The sequence below is a fragment of the Coenobita brevimanus genome, chromosome 97 (assembly GCF_032717465.1).
Source record: "Coenobita brevimanus isolate Jiangsu-jjx chromosome 97, ASM3271746v2, whole genome shotgun sequence".
Lineage (NCBI taxonomy): Eukaryota > Metazoa > Arthropoda > Malacostraca > Decapoda > Coenobitidae > Coenobita > Coenobita brevimanus.
Genome location: NC_137050.1, coordinates 42,773,367 through 42,795,229, shown reverse-complemented (window position 1 = coordinate 42,795,229; position 21,863 = coordinate 42,773,367).

Sequence of the window (21,863 nt, the reverse complement as noted above, 5' to 3'; positions counted from 1 at the left end):
TTTGCTGTAAAAAGTAACTAGCCTTAACGGAGAGATCCACTTATATGGTACCACTTTTATCTCAATAGACTCAAAATAAAAACTTTTACTAAAGCTGTCACGAGATGACACCATGTCAGGTGTCAGGTGATGCCAGATTTGGATTCTTCATGTCATAGTACCTTACACAGTACCACATTTATGTATCCAACGACCTTCTTTTAACAAATCCTCAAGAAGAAGCAGAAACAGAAGGAGTGGAAGAAGAAGAAGAAGAAGAGGAGGAAAGCTGGGCACTTACTGACCTGTTGCCTATCGCAGCAGGTAAAAAGACTTGACATAAAAAACAAAGACGGGAACATCGCCGTGTGAACTCGGACTCCCATGACTAAAGGGCAACGATTCCACCAGTCCTGATCACACCGTCTTAAGGACCAAAATTCAGGTTACTTTACTGACCATAGAAACTATCTCTTGTACAGAATGAGTTAGAGACAGACTCCATTATCTCGTTCAGCCAAAGGATCACATAATGGGGAAGTTAAAAAATGTATCACAAACCAAATAGATAAAAAAAAAAAGTTCGGTTGTAAGGAGGTAAAACACATTTAACGGAATTTAGGATATTATACAATTAATAAATCAAGAAGAGGCAAACGCCGCGGGTCGCATAGCCTCACTCACCCTCTAACTCCACCCACATGGGTCCATCTGTGTAGCCCTCCAGGCAGCGACTCTTCCTTCTCTATGTATCTCCCGACAGGAGAGATCGACCTGCTCCAGCCATGAGTTACGTGGCCTTCCCTTTAGCCTCCTTCACCCTGGGTCAACTCTTTCAGAGATCACCCTGTGAGCAGGATCAGCCTCAGGAAAGCAGGACCACGTGCCCATATAGCTGGAGTTGGCGTTGATGGATTTTGTGGGTAATAGGCCTCGATTCAGTCTCACTGAGTAGTCGCTCGTTACGCACTCGGTTGTACCAGTGATATTCCATGATCCTGCAAAGACACTTAGTACCAAAGGAGTCAATTCGCCGTTTCAAGTCACTGTTTAGTGTCCATGTCTCACAGCCATAAAGTAAGACAGGGAGAACCAGCGCCGTGAAGATGCTAAATTTCGTCCTTCTACACAAATAACGACAGCGCCAAATACCCAAACTGAGCGAATCCATAACCTTGTAGGCCAGACCAATGGGACGAGAGATCTCACTGTCTGATCTACCGTTGTTATGGACCACACTACAAAGAAATGTGAATCTTTCCAAGACATCTACATCCTCACCACATGTTTGGACAGATTGAACTGCTTCATCCAACAAGCCACCAAATGCCTGGACATTGGTCAAGGTGAAAGAGACCTTTAATCCCCGTGGCTTTGAATTCTCGTAATTCCCCGAGCGCGACTCAGTAGTATCATCCAGCGACTCTGCTGGGATAACTGCATCAGAAAAATCAATGTCGGTCTATCTATCTTTTTATCTAATGCCAGACGCCTCAATTCCGTTTGGGGTGGCCACAAACAAATCGCCTCCAAGTCGCCCTGTCCCCCGCCATTTCACTGCCCTGCTCCCAACTCACACCCCCCTCTCTCATATACCTCTCCACCCCATCCCTCCATCTCATCCTCGGCCTCCCCCTCCCTCTTCCCCCCTCCACCTCACTCACATACACTCTCTTCGTCAGTCTTTCACCCTCCATCCTCTCCACATGGCCAAACCACCTCAGTGTGTTCCTCCTAACGCTTCCTATCACATCCACATCCACACCACAACGCTCCTTTATGTCGGTAACTATGAAAAAATGTAAAAAAAAAAAAAAAAGATAAGGATATGAAAATATAGCAAAAATAACAATAAAATGAGATACAACTACCAAAAAGGAACAAAATAAAAAGTAAGAAGACGGTCCGCTCAGAATGTGAACCCGGTATCCTATGACTCACAGGCCACCATTCCACCAATCCTGATCACGCCGTCTTAAGGATCAAACTTATTAGGTAATATCAATACTCTCAGGCTCCTATGACTCACGGCCAGATGAGTAAAATCAGGATAACGGTAGTAGAATACAGAAGTCATCTCTACCATGGAAAGGTTAATGCTGACAGTATTACTACTCTCATGCTCGCGTTCCCACTATTAGCTAAATATTAGCATTTGGCGGAAGGTGACACAGTATCCTACGTTAGTCCCGGCCATGAAGGGGCTAATTTTTACAGCACTAACACTTTCAGCCTCTAATGCTCCTTCTCAGATGACTAAACACAGCAACAGTTTTTAATCAACGACGTCAACACAATGACGAGTGATGTGGTTAATAGCGCAGACCGTGGACGTCTTTCTTATTTTTACCGTCTCATGATGATTTTTATTTACATTTGGATAGAATTTTTGGAATGTGTTTGGTTAAATGAGTAGCTTTCGTTTATCTCCCTTCAACACGAGAGGCCTTTCTTAAGTTAAACGCAACTGTCTGATATCAGTAATAAATAAAAAGGAAAATACATTACCAGGATTCACAGGGTTAAATTCGTCCGCATAGAAGAGTTTGGATATCGCTGTAGGAAAGGAAGAAAGGAAAATAGTTCCCCAGATGCACAAACTACCCGGAAAAAAAAAAAAACGAAAAATAATAGCTATAAAAAGACGGGGACTATCATCATGGATATGAACCCTGGCTCCTATGACTCCCAGGTGGCCGTCGTATCCATCTTGATCACACCGACTTAGAGGCTGAGTAAGCAAAACGGTTTTGAACATCTTTGGTAATTCTGATTGGTACAGATTTCTGTTGTTATCTATGAGCACGGTGCTTTGATAGTACATGTTGGTAAGTCTAGAGCGGCTGTTATTGTTGAGAGGGGGAGTGACTATCAGTGTTTGCTGGCCGTGAACGAAGAGAGACAAAATATTGAGGGAGTTCTGTACCCGGGTGCAGTTACAGAAATGCAAGTTTAATGTGCAGATTGAATGGAGCATAGATATGTATGAAGAAAGAAAGTGGCTGAACCTTTAATGGCCTTGGTTATAAGCAAAGGTGTGAATGTGGAGGCTGCAAGAGGACTGCATGAAGGTGTTTTAGTGCCCACATTAACATATGGGTGTGAGACTTTGGTTTTATATTAGAACGAAAACTCAAGAACAACAGTAGTGGAAATGGAATTTCTGATGTGTGTGTGTGTGTGTGTGTGTGTGTGTGTGTGTGTGTGTGTGTGTGTGTGTGTGTGTGAAGAATGGCTAGGACAGGATATGATGTGACTGTAGAGAGATGTGGCGTAATGAAATCTACTGACACCAGGCCGAACACAATCGTTCGATGTTATGGGTATAATCTAGGGACTGAAAATCATATATGTGAGTGAATGTGAGTTTGGGAGAAGGCGTGACAGGCCATCAAGAAGGTTGAGACACAAGGATACTGAGTGTGTAATAAAATGAGGTACAGAAGCTAATGAGACTCGGGAACTGCCAGGCGATGGAGCTGGTGTGTTGAGCTGTGTAAGGAGGAGAAAATGAGTGCTTAGCACCCCTTCTCTTTACTTGACTGCTGTCGATGAACTCGTCTTTTTTTCTTTCTTTAAAGGAAATATGAAATTCATCTATATGGGAAATAATAATATAGGGATCATTCTTTGAGGTGAGCGATGATTCTAGGTGCTCGAACGGTAAGTGATGGACTGTGTGACACATCTTAATGGCTATGCTGTTGATTAGCTCTGCAAGTATAAATCTTTTTTCCTTGCTTCCTGCCCCCGACATCATTTCATCTGTGGGTGGGAAATTATAGGCGAGATTATGGAGGTGATGGTGATGATAGAATCGTCAATCGCTTGCCAGAACACACACACACACACACACACACACACACACACACACACACACACACACACACACACTAGCCGGCTCAGTGGTAACGCTCTCGCCTAGCATCCGCGAAGACGGGGGTTCGTGCCTTGCTGGGCATGCGAAAAATTTCACTGACGATACGGGTGGGTACTGTCCCCCTTGAGCAAGGAGATGGGTGTGTACGTGTTTGAAGGTCAAGGCTTTGCCATTAGAACGAACTATATGAGCTCTCAGCTCTTTTCCGGGAGGGTATAATGATGATGACTGCAACCATCAGATGATTCTGACCGACCCTATGAATTACAAAGAGAGAGAGTGTGAGGGAGAGAGAGAGAATCACACACAGACACACAAAAACACACAAAGACACAAAAACACAAAGAGACACAAAAACACACAGGCACATAGATGTACACACAATAAATCAGAAAGTCACACATACACAACACACAACACAAAGAGTAAATCTCCCACTCCAAAGAGACGATTAAATGCAAAAGGAAAATAAGTTCAGAAACATTCTATACTGTAACTGTAGAAGAAAGACCAAGCCAAGTCAGGTTTCAGTCCCGAGCCTCACTAACCAGACCCAGTTACCTACCTGCTTTGGCTGTAGTGCCTTTTGTTCGTTATGTGAAGAGAAGTCTCACAGCCTCTTCATCTACGCATCTGCTTAACTACTTATAAATCAGTCTTTCATGCTATGTGCGTATCGTCTGTCCATATAATACGGTTTCCTTGTATTTGTCTCTCTATACGAGTATAACTTGCTTGGCTAATCCTTGCGTTTGTCTCTCTGTTATCCTGTCTCTATATCTGCGTGTCTCTCCTTGGACCACCCACCCATCCACCCACTCACCTATTCGCACCGACGCACGCACGCACGCACGCACACACAGACAAACAGCCAATGAAAGCAAGAATGCCCTGGAAAAGGAAAAAAAAAAGGGTCAACTATGAACACTACAAGAATGAATGCAGGTAAATACATTACTTCCCCATCCATCCATCCATCCAACCATCCACTTAATCTTATCGACTAATATATCTACCTTCCATTCACCTTCCCATTACATCTTATCCACCAATCCATCCATCCCCCTCTCCCTCACACATCATTCCACTTTTCGCTATGTGGATACCTTTCGTATTTTATTTTTGCTGCCTTCAGATCACTTTATTCAGCTTGAAAATGGTCTCTCGCACTGAAAGGTTGCAAACAGATATTCCATTAACCTCTTCAGCCCAACGACAGTATTATTAAACCTATTAGTCATCTATATTTACTGAGCATAAAGACATGTTCTTGGCTTGAAGGGGTAAAAACATCGATATGAGAAATTTAGGATATCAGTGGAAAAGAAAAATAAGGAAGGTTAGGGAGAATATGAAAAAAAAGTTTTCGAGTTAAAAAAAAAAAAAAGTACCAGAAAAGAAAAATATACAAAAAAGACGGCTAAGACGACTATGTGAACCCGGGCTCCTATGACTCACAGGCCACGGTTCCACCAGTACTGATCACACCGTCTTAAGGACCAAACTTATCTAATGATTAACACTCTCGATCTCGTATGACTCACAGCCAGATGAGTAAAATCAAGCTAGCGGGAATATAATACAGAAGTTATCCCGACCTTGCGAGACTAAATGGTGACAGTATTAACACTCCCAGTCTAGTATAGGCTACTCATTTTTAGCTGTATATAAGCATCTGACGTTAGCTGAAATAGTACACTACGTTTGTTCCGCCTGTGAACGAGTTAATTCACATAGTTTTACAACACTCAGACTCCTATGCTCACCCTTACGTGACTAAGCATAGCAACAGTTATTAATCAACCACTTCAGCACGATGACCAGTTGAAGTGATTGATAGTACAGCCCGGTAATGCCTTGTTCACTTTTGTTTTTGCCACATCCTTATTATTATAATTCAGATATGGACAGAATATTCTAGCTTTTGTGTTTAGACTTACAGCTTTGTTTTATCATATTCAAACCGAGAGGTCTTTTCTAAGTTTAATTAAATTCTCTGATGCGAATAGGAAAAAAAAAAATCACTAACTTCAAGGATAAACCAATTCATCCGGACAGAAGAATGAGGATATCAGCGGAAGGTAAATGGAAAGGAAAATAGTTAAGGAGATACAAAGCGTACGGGAATGTAATAAAAAAAATAACACTAGGAAAAAGACAGGTATGACAAAGTGGATGTGAAACCTAACTCCTATACTCTTCGGCGATCGTTCCATCCGTCTTGATCACACCGTCTTAGAGGCTGACTAAACATATCCACAGTTATTAATTTACCATGGCTGGTGCTTTTTTTATTCTTCTTTTTATGTGATCGACTCTGGGCATAGGCTTCACAGCCTGCTTTCAAGGCCCAGTAGTCCTACGTACCGCACTCCTCGACATGTCACCAATTCGGCGCTAACACCCACCCTCCATACTAAATACATGCTAGGGCTGTCTCATACAGGACTGGTGTATTGGTATTAGCGGGGGTATTTTTACATGTCGGCGGGTCTTCTGGTGGATCAGTAAAGTCTGATTTTATGAAATTCAAATCCTTAAACTGTTCCCTGCCTCAGTGGGATTTGAACCCGGGTCCCTCAGGAAAGTAAATAATAATTGTTGGAAAGTGATTGTAAATGAAGGGAAAGGCGACTGTCGGTCTGATGTGAGGGTGAATGTTGAGAAGAGCTGGTGAGGGAATTTAAGGATACCTACGTGAAATTAACCCTAGAACACTAACGTGGGGTTGAGGTGACCCCCCCCCAGGAGGTGATAATGCGATCATGGGGAGATAAGGGGCCCAGGGTGCTGGGTCTCCCAGTACCTTCATGCCACTACAACTGCTGGGTTTCCCAGTACCTTCATGCCACTACAACTGCTGGGTCTCCCAGTACCTTCATGCCACTACAACTGCTGGGTTTCCCAGTACCTTCATGCCACTACAACTGCTGGGTCTCCCAGTACCTTCGTGCCACTACAACCGCTGGGTCTCCCAGCACCTTCATGCCACACAACTGCTGGGTCTCCCAGTACCTTCATGCCACACAACCGCTCTTGAAAGGAGGTTGTGTGGTGCAGCTCACTTGTATTTTGTATGCTGAAAAGTATGCTTGGGGTTGGCTCAACCCCACGTTAGTGTTTATAGGTGTTAGTTGTGGGGGGAAATAATTGACAGGAATATAATTATTTTGAGATTAGTACATCTGTACACCAGTACATACACTGTACACTCCTATGTGCACTTGTACTTATTAAAGTACAGGATATATGGTGTAACATAAGATTATAGTCTTCATTTTGCATACGGAAGATTTTTCGTTTTTCAAAGAAAAGAATATAATAATTCGTAAGAATTCTTTTGTAATCATGGCTATAGCCTTGGCGATCAATAATAAGTAGTTGTTGTTCATTTACAGGGGTAAAAATAGGTAAAAAATCCATTGCACACTAGTCGTTCTTTGACTTTAGAAAAAAAAAAAAAAACTTTTTCATCCCTCTCCCACACACTTCCTAGTGCTGCCCCAAGGCTGTGGGTAAGTTAGCAGAGGCTCCCACTACCAGGCTGTTCGTGTGCCTACGGCCAAGCCCGCAGCTGCAGTTGTCTCCGTATACCATTGGTCTTCAGCACAGCACAGTCATTAATCTTAGTATTTTTACACTTTTTTTTTTTTTAGTTATCCACCATAGTGTTAAGATTCAGTTTCAAGTCATTGACTTTTCACTCAGATTGAAGAACAAAGTCCATATTTTCTATGTATGCCAAGGAATTGAATAAATTCTGATTCTGACTTTTCTTTTCAATTTTCGAAAATGGGGTTCAGTCAACCCCACGTTAGTGTTGGTGTCAGTCGGATTGGGGGTTGGTGTTCCAGGGTTGAGCAATGGAGGTAAATTTTTACAGGAGGTGGAAAGTCGGGTGGCATATAAAGGGGAACTGGACAGTTCTATAATCGTTATGACTCTGAGATTGTCATTATCGTACCCTGGCAACCTAAAAATTCAAAAGTGCGTCCGATATTGTATCATATTATACACGAATCATATTATTATGCACAAATATATTATACATGAACATTATTATACACGAACATATTATACACGAATCACATACGTTTCATATAATACATGAAATCAGACACACTTTTGAATGGTTGGTTGCCAGGGCACAATAATAACAACCTCAGAGTCGTGCACCACGACTATAGAAGGCCTTGATATTATACAGAGGTCGGAGTGTCGAGACTGCAAAATGATCACATTAATGTATGGTTGCTTTGGTCATGTGTGCCATGGGAACCTGGAAAAGTTAGGAGGAGCAGTCTTGGTGAGATTTTTTGGAAAACTGTGGAGGACGTTCATTGGAAATGGATAATAATTAACGTGATTCATGAAAGCAGTGAAGTAAGCAAGTCCCATGACATTAGGGTTTAAAAGAATGTGCTTCAATGGTATGCTTGTATGGCATGAATGGGGATAAATGTGGTAATGAAAATGGTGCATGCGAGAGTCTCTGAAGGTGGGAGGCATGGTAGGCTGGGAAAAAGGTGAAGAGATAATGGTAAATGAGTGTATGAAAACATGAAGTATAGATATTTATCAGGCTTGGCAACTGACAGAGGATCGAGTTGGTTTGATAAACTATGTACGAGTATCTTAGAGAACATCATAATGGTTTGACACCCTCTTTCTAACTTGATAGTGGACGAAATGACAAGCGGAAATATATATGGGTGAGGGAGGCAGTTCGTCTAATGCCTAGGTCCCAGATAAGTTCCCGTCTGGAGGGAGATTTATACCGTGTATCTTCATTTGATTAATAATTATTGCAACTCAAGATCCGGCATCCTGTATTGAACTTCATATTCACGGGATTGAGTATCTGGTCTGCAACATCAATAGTATTTATAAAAAAAATATTAATAATAATAACTTAAGTGCCCACCTCCATGGGTAGCCCAGGTAGGGGCGTCACAACAACCACCCCAGGGAGGACCCATGGCCCAACACCCATCCCAAGAGGAGACCACGGAGAGGAGCAAAGGGAGTGCGTAACACCCGGGCGAGACGGGTCTATGTACCCCACGACCCTGAGCCCCTCTTCCCCGCAATGCAGCCACCATCAGGAACACCATCCCATCAGACTATACTGCAGCCGGGCCAACCTTCGCCAGGATTAGGGTGGTATTCTTCCTAGCACAGTCCCAAGCAGCACCGCAGTGACGGCCACCATCCGCACCGGGAAAGATGAGATGGCCACTGTCCACTCTTCAGCTGTTACCCCCTGCAGGACAGCGGTGACGGTCACTGTCCGCACTCGGAGGGAAGGGACAGCCAATGTACGCCCTTCGCCTGCAACCGCTCCTGGGAACAGCACCGCGGTGATGGCCACCATCTGCACCGGGAAGTAAGGGACGGCCACCATATCCCCTTCAGTTGACAACCCAGAGAAAGGCAGAACCACAGTGACAGGCACTGTCCACACTGGGAAGGTGGGGACGGCCACGTACACCCCTCGTCCACTGCCCTTGTGACTACCCCACTGGAGGAAATCCCTGGCTCGGCCCACCACCCATCCAGAGGCTGAGCGGGATGCCTTTCTCTCCCTCCCCACAGGTGCAGTTCCCCAGAAGGGTTGCAGCTGAAGGAGCTTTGGCAAGGGCCCATCATGAGCCTGGGGATCAGTGTCCTAGCACCTAGGTGACGCCCTCTGCTGTCGGACTCTATGAGGAAGGGATGTCGCACTCAACTCCTAAAGGTGACTCAACCCAGCAGAGACCACAGTCCCCAGACACCCAGGGGCACCCCTAGGACTTCAGGGTGTGACCTCCCCAGCCCCTCCAGCAGGCAGTCCTCCTCCAAGAGCATGCGGAGGCAAGCACGCCTGCTTGCCATGTTTGGCCTCAGTCCAGAGGGGTGCTTTCCTCACCAAGGCCCCACTAGGGAATGGCCTCCCTCCACGCTGACCAGCAGCCCATCCCGGACGACCCAGCCTCCAGCAGTAGTTCTGTACCTCCTCCTACAGGAAGGCACACCTGACGAGCTACCTCCCACGCCTGGGGGCCAGTTGTAAGCAACCCAAATCCACAGCAGCCCGGGCCAGAGTCAACTAGTCCAATTGTGCCCCCTTAACCTGTTTGTGTATATTATTAATACTGTACCTGTTCTCACTGTAACTAAGGTAATATATGTGTAAGGCTAGTCAGGTGAGTTTTTATGCCCTGTTCCTCTTGTTGAGTATTCTAATTCAGGTCTCAAAAGAGAACCCCAGCTCAGTAGCTAGTGTTCTAAGGACGAGAAGTCGACCTAAGAACACCTAGCATAACAGTAACCATCATCATCATTATCATTTTCATAATGACCATCAATCATTCCTGCCTCAATATCCAACTTGAAGATAATGTGGGGCTTAGTCCACAAAGCAAGGAATTAGAAAACACGATAGGGAGAAGCTATCAAAAGCATACTTGGTGGAAAGGACCACACACTCGTTCACACAGCAATCACCAGGAAATTAAAACTCCACCTCATAGGCATAATCATCCCATTTTTTTTTTTTTTTTCAGGAGGGGGGCACTTTTTTTTTTTTTTTAGGAGGGTCGGGTAATATTCTTCACAGATGCACTTCATACTCCAGTTTAGATCGTAAGCCGACTAGTAAATTAAAAGAGGGAGCCAAAACTTTGTGATATTCTCTACGTTACATAATTCATCAAGCCAACTCGGTCACCTGTCAGTTCCCAAGCCTCGTCAGTCTGTATATCTCGTTTTCTCACAAACTCATTCACTTTGATCTCTTCACCCTTTCCTCAGACTACCACGCCTCCCACCTTCAGACACACTTACATGAGACATTGTCATTACCACATTATCTCTGTTCTCGCCATACGACCATACCATCTAAGCACATTCTCTTAGACCCTGTTGTTGTCAGACGCAAATCACCTGTCTGACAAATCATGTTATTTCTTATCTTATCCACTAAGCTTTCCACACACATTCCTCAAAATTCTCCCTTTCTCTGCTTCTTTTCTTGACCAGGTTCTCATGCCACACCTGACTTCTTGCTGCAACAACAACATTAAAGATCGAATTAAAATGCAATCATGTTTCTTTCTGCAGCCCCGACACTCCGACCTCTGTTTAGTATCAGGGCCTTGCACCACATGTCCACTTTCCTTCCATGTGCTTCCCTATTTTCCACCTCCTTTGCACACTTACCTCTCTATTCTTCCATTGCACGTAGGTATCCTTAAACTCTCTCACCAGTTCGCCTCGACATTCACCCTCATAACAGACTGACAGTCGTCTTCCTCTTCAATTACAGTATAATCACTTTACAACAGTTAATATTTACTTTCACGTCACGAACCATTCACGGACATGAACAAACTCAGCAGTAATCACTCAGTCACCAGCCATGCTAAGTTATTAACTGTGGATATGTTTAGTCAGCCTCTAGGAAGGTGTGATCAGGACATGAGGAACGGTCTCAAAGGAGTCATAGGAGCTTGGTTTCACATCCGGGACTAGAAGCATACGTCTTCTTGCTAGATTTTATAAAATCACACTGAAGTAAGCTGTGCATCTCGTTAACTATTTTACTTTGCATTTACCCCCCTGGGGGTAGGGGGGATTTCAAGAATACTCCCCCAGTATCCCTGCTTGTCGTACGAGGCGACTAAAAGGGTTGGTGATGTGTTAGTACCCCACTCCGTAAAAAGAACTAACTAAAAAAGCGAATAAAGCGCTTTGGACCCGGACGGACCATACGTTGACGACTAAGGAACGGACAAACATTCTTAGGGTGGGAACGTGGAATGTGAGAGGAGTGAATGATGAAGTGAAAGAGAGAGAGATTGTTCAGGTGCTTGAGGAAGCAAAAGTGGATATATGTGGATTGACTGAAACTAAATGCAAAGGTGAAAGGGTGAGAGAATGGGAATATGGTTTAGGTATATGTGCAGGAGTCAGTGAAAATGAAAGGGCAAGAGAGGGAGTATGTCTGATGATAAGCAAGAAGTGGAAGGAGAATATAAGAGAGTATGGAACAGTGGGTGCAAGGATTGTATGGGTGAGGATGAAAGTAGGTATACAAGCATGGGCGATTGTATGTGTGTATGCCCCGACAGAGGATCGAGTGGCAAGAGTGAAAGATGAGTTTTGGGCGAGTGTAGAAGCATGTATGGACAAGTTTGAGAGGAGCAAGAGAGTGCTGTTGATTGGAGACATGAATGGCAAAGTTGGGAATGTATGAGTGGATGGAGTGGTTGGTCAGTGGGGTGTGCCAGCTGACGTAGATGGGAATGGAAGTGCTTTGGTGGACATCTGTGCTTGTAAGGGGTTGGCAATAACCAACACCTACTTTCGGCATAAGATGATCCACCGGTATACATGGAGAGTAATGAGGAGGATGGATGGTGAACTTGTTGAACGAAAGGCAATGATAGACTACATGTGTGTGGATGAGCGAATGAGAAGACAAGTGTTGGATGCAAGAGTGTGGAGAGGGTGGGGGAATGGAGTCTCGGACCATCACTTAGTGATGGCCAAGGTAGAGCTACAAAGAAAGTGGTTGAGGAGACGAAGGGGAAGACAGGAGGAAGCAACTCCTGTGAGAAGAGTGGAGAAATTGCAAGATAGTGAGAAAATGACAGAGTATAGGAGCATAGTGGAAGAAAGATTGGGAAGGTATGAGCTAGAGCAGATGGAAGGGGTGGAAGACGTATGTAAGATATTCACGGAAGAGATAGGCGCAGCGTGTGGGGCGGTTTGTGGAGTGAGGAGGAGATGCAAGGGTGTGCAAGGGACAGCATGGTGGGATGATGAGGTGAAACGAGCTGTGGAACAAAAGAAGAAGGCATATAGCGAATGGTTAGCGAGTAGAGGTAGGGGAGACGATGAGAGAGAGAAGAGAGAGGTAAATGTGAGTAGGAGAAGGGAGGTTAAGAGACTGGTGAAGGAGAGTAAAAAGAAAGTGGATGAAGAGTTTGGGAAGAATCTGAGTGTGAAATGGAGGGAGAGTAAGAAATTGTTTTGGAAGGAGGTAAAGAAAGTAAGGCAGTGTGAAAGGGGAAATAGTAGGGGAGTGAAAGATAGGAATAATAGATTGTTGGTGGAGAAGAGAGAGAAACTGAGGAGATGGAAGGAGCACTTTGAGGATTTGTTGAATGTAGAGAGTGAGAGCAGTGCGAGTATAAGTGGTTGGGGAATGGCTGGGAGAAGAAGAGATGAGAGGAGGGAGGAAGAGATCAGTAGGGCGGAAGTAGTGGAAGCGATGAAGAAGTTTAACTTGGGAAAGGCCCCAGGAATTGATGGAGTGTGTGGTGAAATGCTTAGGTATGGGGGTGAGATTGTTGTGGAGTGGATATGGAAGTTGTGTAGATTGGCTTGGGAAGAGGGAAGGGTTCCAGAGGACTGGAAATCAGGTATAACTGTTCCTTTATACAAAGGAAAAGGGGAGAGAGAAGTATGTGGTAACCATAGGGGTATTTGCCTACTTAGTGTGACTGGTAAAATATATGGTAGAATACTCATTGATAGGGTGAGGCATATGACAGAGGAGCTAGTTGGAGAAGAACAAGGGGGATTTAGGAAGGGAAATGGGTGTGTAGATCAGATATTTGTTCTAAGATGTTTAGTGGAGAAGTATCTAGGAAGGGAAGGAAAGTGTATGCTGCCTTCATGGACTTGGAGAAAGCTTATGACAGAATAGATAGGCAAGGTATGTGGAAGGTATTAAGAATATATGGAGTGGAGGGGAAATTGTTGAGTGCAGTGAAGAGTATGTACGAGGAAGCTAGGGCTACGGTGCGAGTGGATGGTGAGCTGAGTGAGTTCTTTGATCTCAATGTGGGACTGAAACAGGGTTGTGTGATGTCTCCATGGCTGTTTAATATACACATGGATGGGGTTGTAAAGGAGGTGCAGGGTAGGGCAGTGGATATGGGGGTGGCTCTAATGAATGAGGGTGAGATTTGGAAGCTTCCGGTGTTGCTGTTTGCTGATGATACAGTACTGTTGAGTGAAGATGAATGGGAGTTGCAAGGTTTGGTGAATGAATTTGGGACAGTGTGTAGGAGGAGGAATCTGAAAGTTAATGTAAACAAAAGTAAAGTTATGGTGTTTGAGAGGAATGAAGTCACAGAGTGTGCAGTGAGGTTGGATGGTGAGGATATGGAGAATGTGAGTGCATTCAAGTACTTGGGTAGTGTGATGAGTAAGGATGGAACTTTGGGGGATGAAGTGCGTGAAAGGGTACAGCAGGGAAGGAAGGTTGTTGGTACACTGAAAGCAGTGATGAGAAATAGGGAGGTGAGTATGGAAGTTAAGAAGTCACTGCATGATAGTATTGTGATCCCTACCCTGACGTATGGAAGCGAGGCATGGACCTTGCAAGAGGGGAACAAGTCAAGAGTGAGAGCAGTGGAAATGAGTTACTTGAGAGGAGCACGTGGAGTGACGTGGAGGGACAGGTTGACGAATGAAGAAGTGAAGGAACGCTGTGGGGTGGATGTGGATGTGGTTGAGAAGATTAGGAGAAATACACTGAGGTAGTTTGGACATGTGAAGAGAATGGAGAATGAAAGACTGACTAAGAGGGTGTATGTAGGTGAGGTGGAGGGAGGGAGAGGGAGAGGTAGACTGAGGATGAGGTGGAGGGATGGAGTTGAGAGGTATATAAGGGAGGGGGAGTGAGTTGGGGGGAGGGTAGTCAAATGGTGGGTGACAGAGCGACTTGGAGGCGTTTTGTCTGCGGCCACCCTTTACGGGATTAGGGCGTCGGGCTATAGATAGATAGATAGATAGATGGACATTGAAGTAAGCCGTGCATCTCGTTAACTATTTTACTTTGCATTTACCTTCCAGTGATATCCCCATTGCTCTCTCCGAATGCATCAAGCTGATCTTTTACATAAGAGTGACACTATTTTTTTGTTTTTCTGCTGTCACAAGAGAATTTTATTTGATTTTGTCAAATGCTTCTAGTTTTGAAGGTGATAAAACAAGCCCATATAAACATTGTTCGAAAATTCTATTTGAAACTAAATTTAAACCATCAGGAGACAAAGAAAAAAAAAGTGAACTAGATGCCCCGCAAGGGGGGAATCACACCAGCAGCGAGCCGCTACATATCTAGCGCGGCTCGGAATATGACCTTGACCTTGACCTACTTCCACCAATTTCGAGCTCCTAGATTTCCACCCCTACTACATACCTGTAAAATTTTATGATGATATCTTGAGAGGTTAAGTTATTGTGGTAAAAGTCACACAGACTTTGACCTACTTTCAACAATTTCGAACTCGTGATCCACTTCCTCACTCACTGACTACATTGTGTGTGTGTGTGTGTGTGTGTGTGTGTGTGTGTGTGTGTGTGTGTGTGTGGGTCCGTCCGTCCGTCCACTCCTTGCCTTTACTGGCAGTCTCCAGGCTTAAGTTTCACTAATATGGATGCTTTATATAATTTACTTCTGCCTCCTCATAACAGTTCTACCCTGTCTGTGATTATGATGATGACGATTGTGATGATTATGATGGTAGCCAAGGAGAGCTCATACGTATAGTGTCTGGTGGAGTGATGGATAGTGAGGGATTGGGTGATGATGAGGGAGGGAGCTCATCCACTGACAAGGTGCCCGTATGAATCTTGATTTATATTGCGAATATTCATTTGATTAAGAGATTTTGGAACACAACTATTTGGCATCCATTCGCAAACGTTTTTGAGGGATTGACTATCTGGTAGGCAACGTTACTAGTATCTATAAAGAAAATAATAATAATAATAATAATTATAAAAATACTACTACTACTACTACTACTACTACTACATCATCATCATCATCATCATCATCAACAACATCATCATCATCATCATCATCATCGTTGTCATCGTGAACCATCATTATCTAATGTTTTCCACCCAAGGCTGAAGTAAGGCGGGTCTAAAAAGCAAAGACACTAAAAATACGATAAAGGGAGAAGTATGGAACAGCATTCCCAGAGGAATGGGTCGCACACTTATCCATACAGCAGTCAGCCTCCGGTAATCCTGACTCCATCTCAAAGGCATAATCATCCCGTCATTTTTCTTATTCTGGAGTAGTGGTATTTCTCTCTCCAGATGCTTTGTATATTGGCTTTCCGATAGCCAATCCGATCATTATCAAGTGAAAGAAAGAGTATCAAACCCTTTTAATATTCTCTGCAATACATAGTTCATCAAGCCAACTCGATCCCCTGTCAGTTGCCAAGCGTCGTCAACCTCCATACCTCGATTTCTCATACACTGATTTGCCATTCTCTGTTCACCATTTTCTCCACCAGTCAGGCCTCCCACCTTCAGGCACACTCGCATGCACCATTTTCATTACCACATTTATCCCCGTTCTCGCCGTACGACCATACCATCTAAGCACATTCTCTTAAACCCTATTGTCATCAGAATTCCTTTCTTCACAGCTATTACGAATCACATTAATCATTATATCCACTAGACGCATTTCACATATTTTTAAAATTCTCCCTTGCACTGCTCCTCTTCTTAACCAAGTTCTCATGCCACACCTGAGTGTTGCGCCCATAACATTAAAGGTCGGATTAAAACACTTTCATGTTATCGTTTTGCAACCCCGACACTCCGACCTCTGTACAGTATCAAGGCTTTCTAGTGCTGTCCACATTCCTTCCATGTACTTCCTTACTTTCCACCTTCATTTTCACATTCATCTCTCAATTCTTCTATTCGTCACAGACATCTTTAAATTCCCTCACCACTTCGTCTTTACATTCATCCTCACATCAAGCTGACAGTCGCCTTCCCGTTCAGTTACAGTCACTTTGCAACGGTAAATATTAACTTTCACGGCATGACACTCACGGACATCAACAAACTCAGCAGCAATCACTCAATCACCAGCCACGCTAAATTAAAAACAGTGGATGTGTTTAGTAATCCTTTAAGACGGTCTGATCAGGACTGATGGAACGGCCGCCGAGGAGTCATAGGAGCTGGGTTTTACATCCACTAGGACGATCGCCGTCGTTTTTTGTTTTATTACATTGACGTACTGTATGCCTTGCATCTCCTTAACTATTTTCCTTTGCATTTACCTTCCACTGATATACTCCTTCTTCTATCCGCATGCATCATGCTGATCCTGTACATTAGAGTGGCTTTATTTTTCCTAGAAGCTTTAGAGAATTTTATTTAACTTAGGAAAGACGTCTCTTTTTCAATATGATAAAAGAAGGTTATATATCTACACATAAAAGGTTTGAAAATTTTTGTCCATATCAACATTCAAATCACCAAGAGACGGCAAAAACAAAAGTAAATAAGACATCCCCGGGCAATGCTGTTAACCGCTTCAACTCATGACCGTCCTGAAGTGGTTGATTAATAACTGTTGCTTTGCTTAGTAATATAAGAGTTAGCATAGGATTCTTAGCGTTTTAATACAAGTACTATCAGAATTAATCCGTCCACAATCGGAAGAAAGATAGTATACTATATCAGCTAACGTTAGTTGCTTATATTCAGCTAAAAATGAGTATACTACTGTAGACTGGCAGTGTCAACACTGCGTCCATTAACTCTCTCATTATCGGGATAACTTCTGTATTACTTTCCCGCTAGCTCGATTTTACTCATCTGGCTGTGAGTCATAGGAGCTCGAGAGTGTTGATCGTTCGATAAGTTTGGTCCTAAGACGGTGTGATCAGGACTGGTGGAACCGTGGCCTGTGAGTCATAGGAGCCCGGGTTCACATAGACGTCTTAGCCGTCATTTTTATATATTTTTCTTTTCTGGTCCTTTTTTGAACTCGAAAACTTATTTTTCTATTTTCCTTAACGTTCCTTACTTTTCTTTTCCACTGATAACCTAAATTTCCCCAAATCGGTGATTTTACCCCTTAAAGCCGAGGACGTGTTTTTATATTCTCTGTAAGTATAGATGACTAATAGGTTTAATAACAGTGTCTTTGGGCCGAAAAGGTTAATGGAAGATCTGTTTGGAACACTTTCAGTGCGAGAGACCATTTCCAAGCTGAATAAAGTGATATGACGGCAGCAAGAATAAAATACAAAAGGCGTCAACATAGCGAGGAATGGATGGATGTGTGAGGAAGAAAGGGATGGATAGATTGGTGGATAAGAGGCAGGTGGATTAATGGATGGATCTGTGGGTGGGTGTGTGGGAGGTAGATATATTAGTCGATAATTTGTGCTGAAAGTGAATAGTTGGATAGATGGATGGGAAAGTAAAGTATATAACTGCAATTATTTTTCTATTGTTCATAGCTGACCCACTTTTGTTCTTTTCCAGAGCATTCTTGCTTTCATTGTCTGTATGTGTGTGTGTGTGTGCGTGCGTGCGTGCGTCGGTGCGTGTGTGCGTATAGGTGGGTTGGTGGATGGGTGGGTGGTCCAAGGAGAGACACACACAGATAGAGACAGGATGACAGAGAGGCAGGCGCAAGGATTAGCCGAGCAGTTTATACTCCTAGAGAGAGACAAATACAGGCAAACAGTAATAGATGGATAAACGATAAGTACATACTTAGAATGAAAGACTGATGTATAAGTAATTAGGTAGATGCGTAGATGAAGAGACTGTGAGACTTCGCTTCACATGAACAAAAAGCACTACAGCCAAAGCAGGTAGATAACTGGGTCTGGTTAGTGAGGTTCGGGATTAAAACCTGACTTGACTTGGTCTTTCCTTTACAATTATAAAATGTTTCTGAACTTATTGTCCTCTTGCATTTAATCGTCTCTTGGGTGCAGGAGAATTTATTCTTTGTGTGTGTGTGTGTGTGTGTGTGTGTGTGTGTGTGTGTGTGTGTGTGTGTGTGTGTGTGTGTGTGTGTGTGTTCTCGTTAGCGATTGATAATTTTATCATCACCGTACCGTCATAATCTCGCCTTATTTTTCCCACCCAGAGGTGAAATGAGATACTTTCCAGAAAGCAAGGGAAAAGAGTTATGGTGGGAGAGCTAATGAACAGCATAACCAAAGAAATGGGCCACACACTCATTCACTTACCATTCACAAACCTAAAATCATCGCTCACCTCACAGAAATGATCAGCTGGACCTTTTTTAAATACATATTTCTTTATCGATGATCTACATGTTTCATATAATAAAGTCTGTCCGTAAAGAACAACTATACACAGAAAAGAGGTTCTAAACATTGTCATGTTTTACTTTTAAAGGTCATCAGACACACTTGATCGCTGTCAGATCCCAAGCCTCATCAGCTTCATCATCTCATTTTGTTACACACTCATTTTCCCTGTCTTTAAACAATTCTAAATTTTTCATGGTCTCCCACCTCCTTCAAACTTCAGATTCACTAACATATATCATTCTCACTTCCATGCTTATACCCATTCTCTCCACATCACCGTAATATCTAAAGATTCTGTTCAACCTTACTGTCAACAGACTACTTTACTCCGTATCTGTCTAATAACATCATGTCATATTCAGTTCACTTTTTGCTCTTTACATACATTCCTCAGAATGCCTAGTTCTACTATTATTTGCTCTGGAGTATTTGTTCTAATATCTTATCAGACTATCACAACCATATATTACTTTGGGCACTAAAAAACCTTCATGCAGTCCTCTTGGAGCATCTACATTAACACCTTTGCTTTTAGGCAAGGTCCTTATAGATCCAGGCACTTTCCTTCCCTCTGATATTCTGATTTTCACCGAGTCTGCACATAGAACAATTTCCTGTTGCTGCAGACGTGTACCAAAACTCCGCTGACTCAAGTCTCTCCATTCGCGACCAAGTAACATAGTCACTTTCCCCCTCACCAGTAACGTTCATTGTACACTTATGCATGCATCCTCTCAAAGAACAGTGCTCATAGACGTCAAAAGATATCTGCACCAGTCTCTGAATCACCTGTAATGCTAATTTAATATCTGTTAATGTGCTTACTCGGTCTCTAAGACGGTGTGATCAGGATGGATAGACCGGCCGCCTGGAAGGCATAGGAGAAAACGTTAATATCCAGAGTCCATCTTTTTAACGACTTTTTATTATGTTTTTATAGTTGTTTTCGGGTACTTTCTGCTTCGGAGTAACTATTTTCCTTCGGCTTCTCCTTCCACTGACATCCTAATTCTTTAATATGCCGGAATCAAATTAGCCCCTTGAATCAGGGCGACGCCATTTTGGTATTCCTGCCACCACAAGCTTAAAGAAAAAACTCGTGTTGAAGGGGTAAGAGAAAGCTCTATGTCTAACTACATAAACTTCGAAACTTCTAGCTTCATTTAAATAAAAATCATCCGGAGACGGCAAAAACAAAATGAAAAAGATAAACTCGAGCTGCGCTGTCAATGTCATCTCCCGTCATCGTGTTAAAGTGGTTAACAACTATTGCCGTGTTTAGTCATCTGAACGTGAGTATGAGAGGCTGAGAGTGTCAATATTGTAAAAGTCACCCTTTCATGGCAGTAACAAACGTATTTTACAGTGTCACCTTGCGTCAAATGCTTTCATATTGCTAATAGTGAATATGCCAGAGTAAGAATGTTAATATTGTCATTATTAACCATTCCATGGTAGAAATAACTTCTGCATTCTCTTCCTGCCATCCCGGTTTATACTCAGGTGGCCGTGAGTCATAGGAGCCTGAGAGTGTTGGTAGCTCTTATTAAGTTTGGTCCTTAAGACAGCGTGATCAGGACTGGTGGAATCGTGGCCTGTGAGTCATAGGAGCCTGGTTTCATTGCTCATCACTTTGTCTTTTTATTTTTATTTTCCTTTTTTTTTTTTTTTCAGGGTTTTTGCATCTGATTTCTAAAGTTTTTTTTTTTTTTGTTATGATATCCTTTGACTGATCGTTTTTATGGAGTCTGTCTCAAAGTCTTTCAGTACAAGAGATCATTTCTAAGAAAAATAAAATAACCCGAAGTTTGGTTCTTAAGACGGCGTGATCAGGACTGGTGGAATCGTAGCCCATGAGTCAAAGGAGCCCGAACTCATCCCTGCAAAGTGCTGCCTTCTCTCTCTCTCTCTCTCTCTCTCTCTCTCTCTATCATTTTTGCTTCTAAGACCACTTTATCCCTATGTTCCCCATTTCGGCTCATATTTTTCTCTCCCACTGACATCCAAAATTCTTTAATGTCTTTGATTTAACCCCATCAAGTTAATATCTTGTGTGTGTGTGTGTGTGTGTGTGTGTGTGTGTGTGTGTGTGTGTGTGTGTGTGTGTGTGTGTGTGTGTGTGTGTGTGTGTGTGTGTGTGTGTGTGAGGACTGTAAAATATCTTAATACATAATAACCAGCAACATACATAGTATAGTCTAGAGGTTAGGTCAATGTCAAACCTTGGGGCCAAAGGAAGTGACGTTAGCACCTCTCCAGAATGTCTCACACCAGCACAATAGCCCACAAACAGCGCCTCGTGACCATACACACACATACACACAGACATACAGTGTTCTAGAAGCTTCAACAACAGTATAGCCCACGTGACACGACCCCTGCTAAACGAGAATGTAGGAATCCGAGATGAGAAGGGAACTGGCGATCGTAGCAAGAGGGTGGCAGAAAGAAAGAGCGAGACAGAGAGGTAGCTAGCGGGACTCTACTGTATAATTCACTCGTGTATAAGAGACTCTGTTAATATTTCCAAGACAAATAAAAATAATCCCATACCAATCTTTACCGTTTCTGTTATTGCATGGCTACGATCGCCAGCCCCCTTCTCATCTCGGATTCCTACATTCTCGTTTAGCAGGGGTCGTGTCACGTGGGCTATACTGTTGTTGAAGCTTCTAGAACACTGTATGTCTGTCTGTATGTGTGTGTATGGTCACGAGGCGCTGTTTGTGGGCTACTGTGCTGGTGTGAGACATTCTGGAGAGGTGCTAACGTCACTTCCTTTGGCCCCAAGGTTTGACATTGACCTAACGTCTAGACTATATTATGTATGTTGCTGGTTATTATGTATTAAGATATTTTACAGTCCTGAAGTGTGTGTGTGTGTG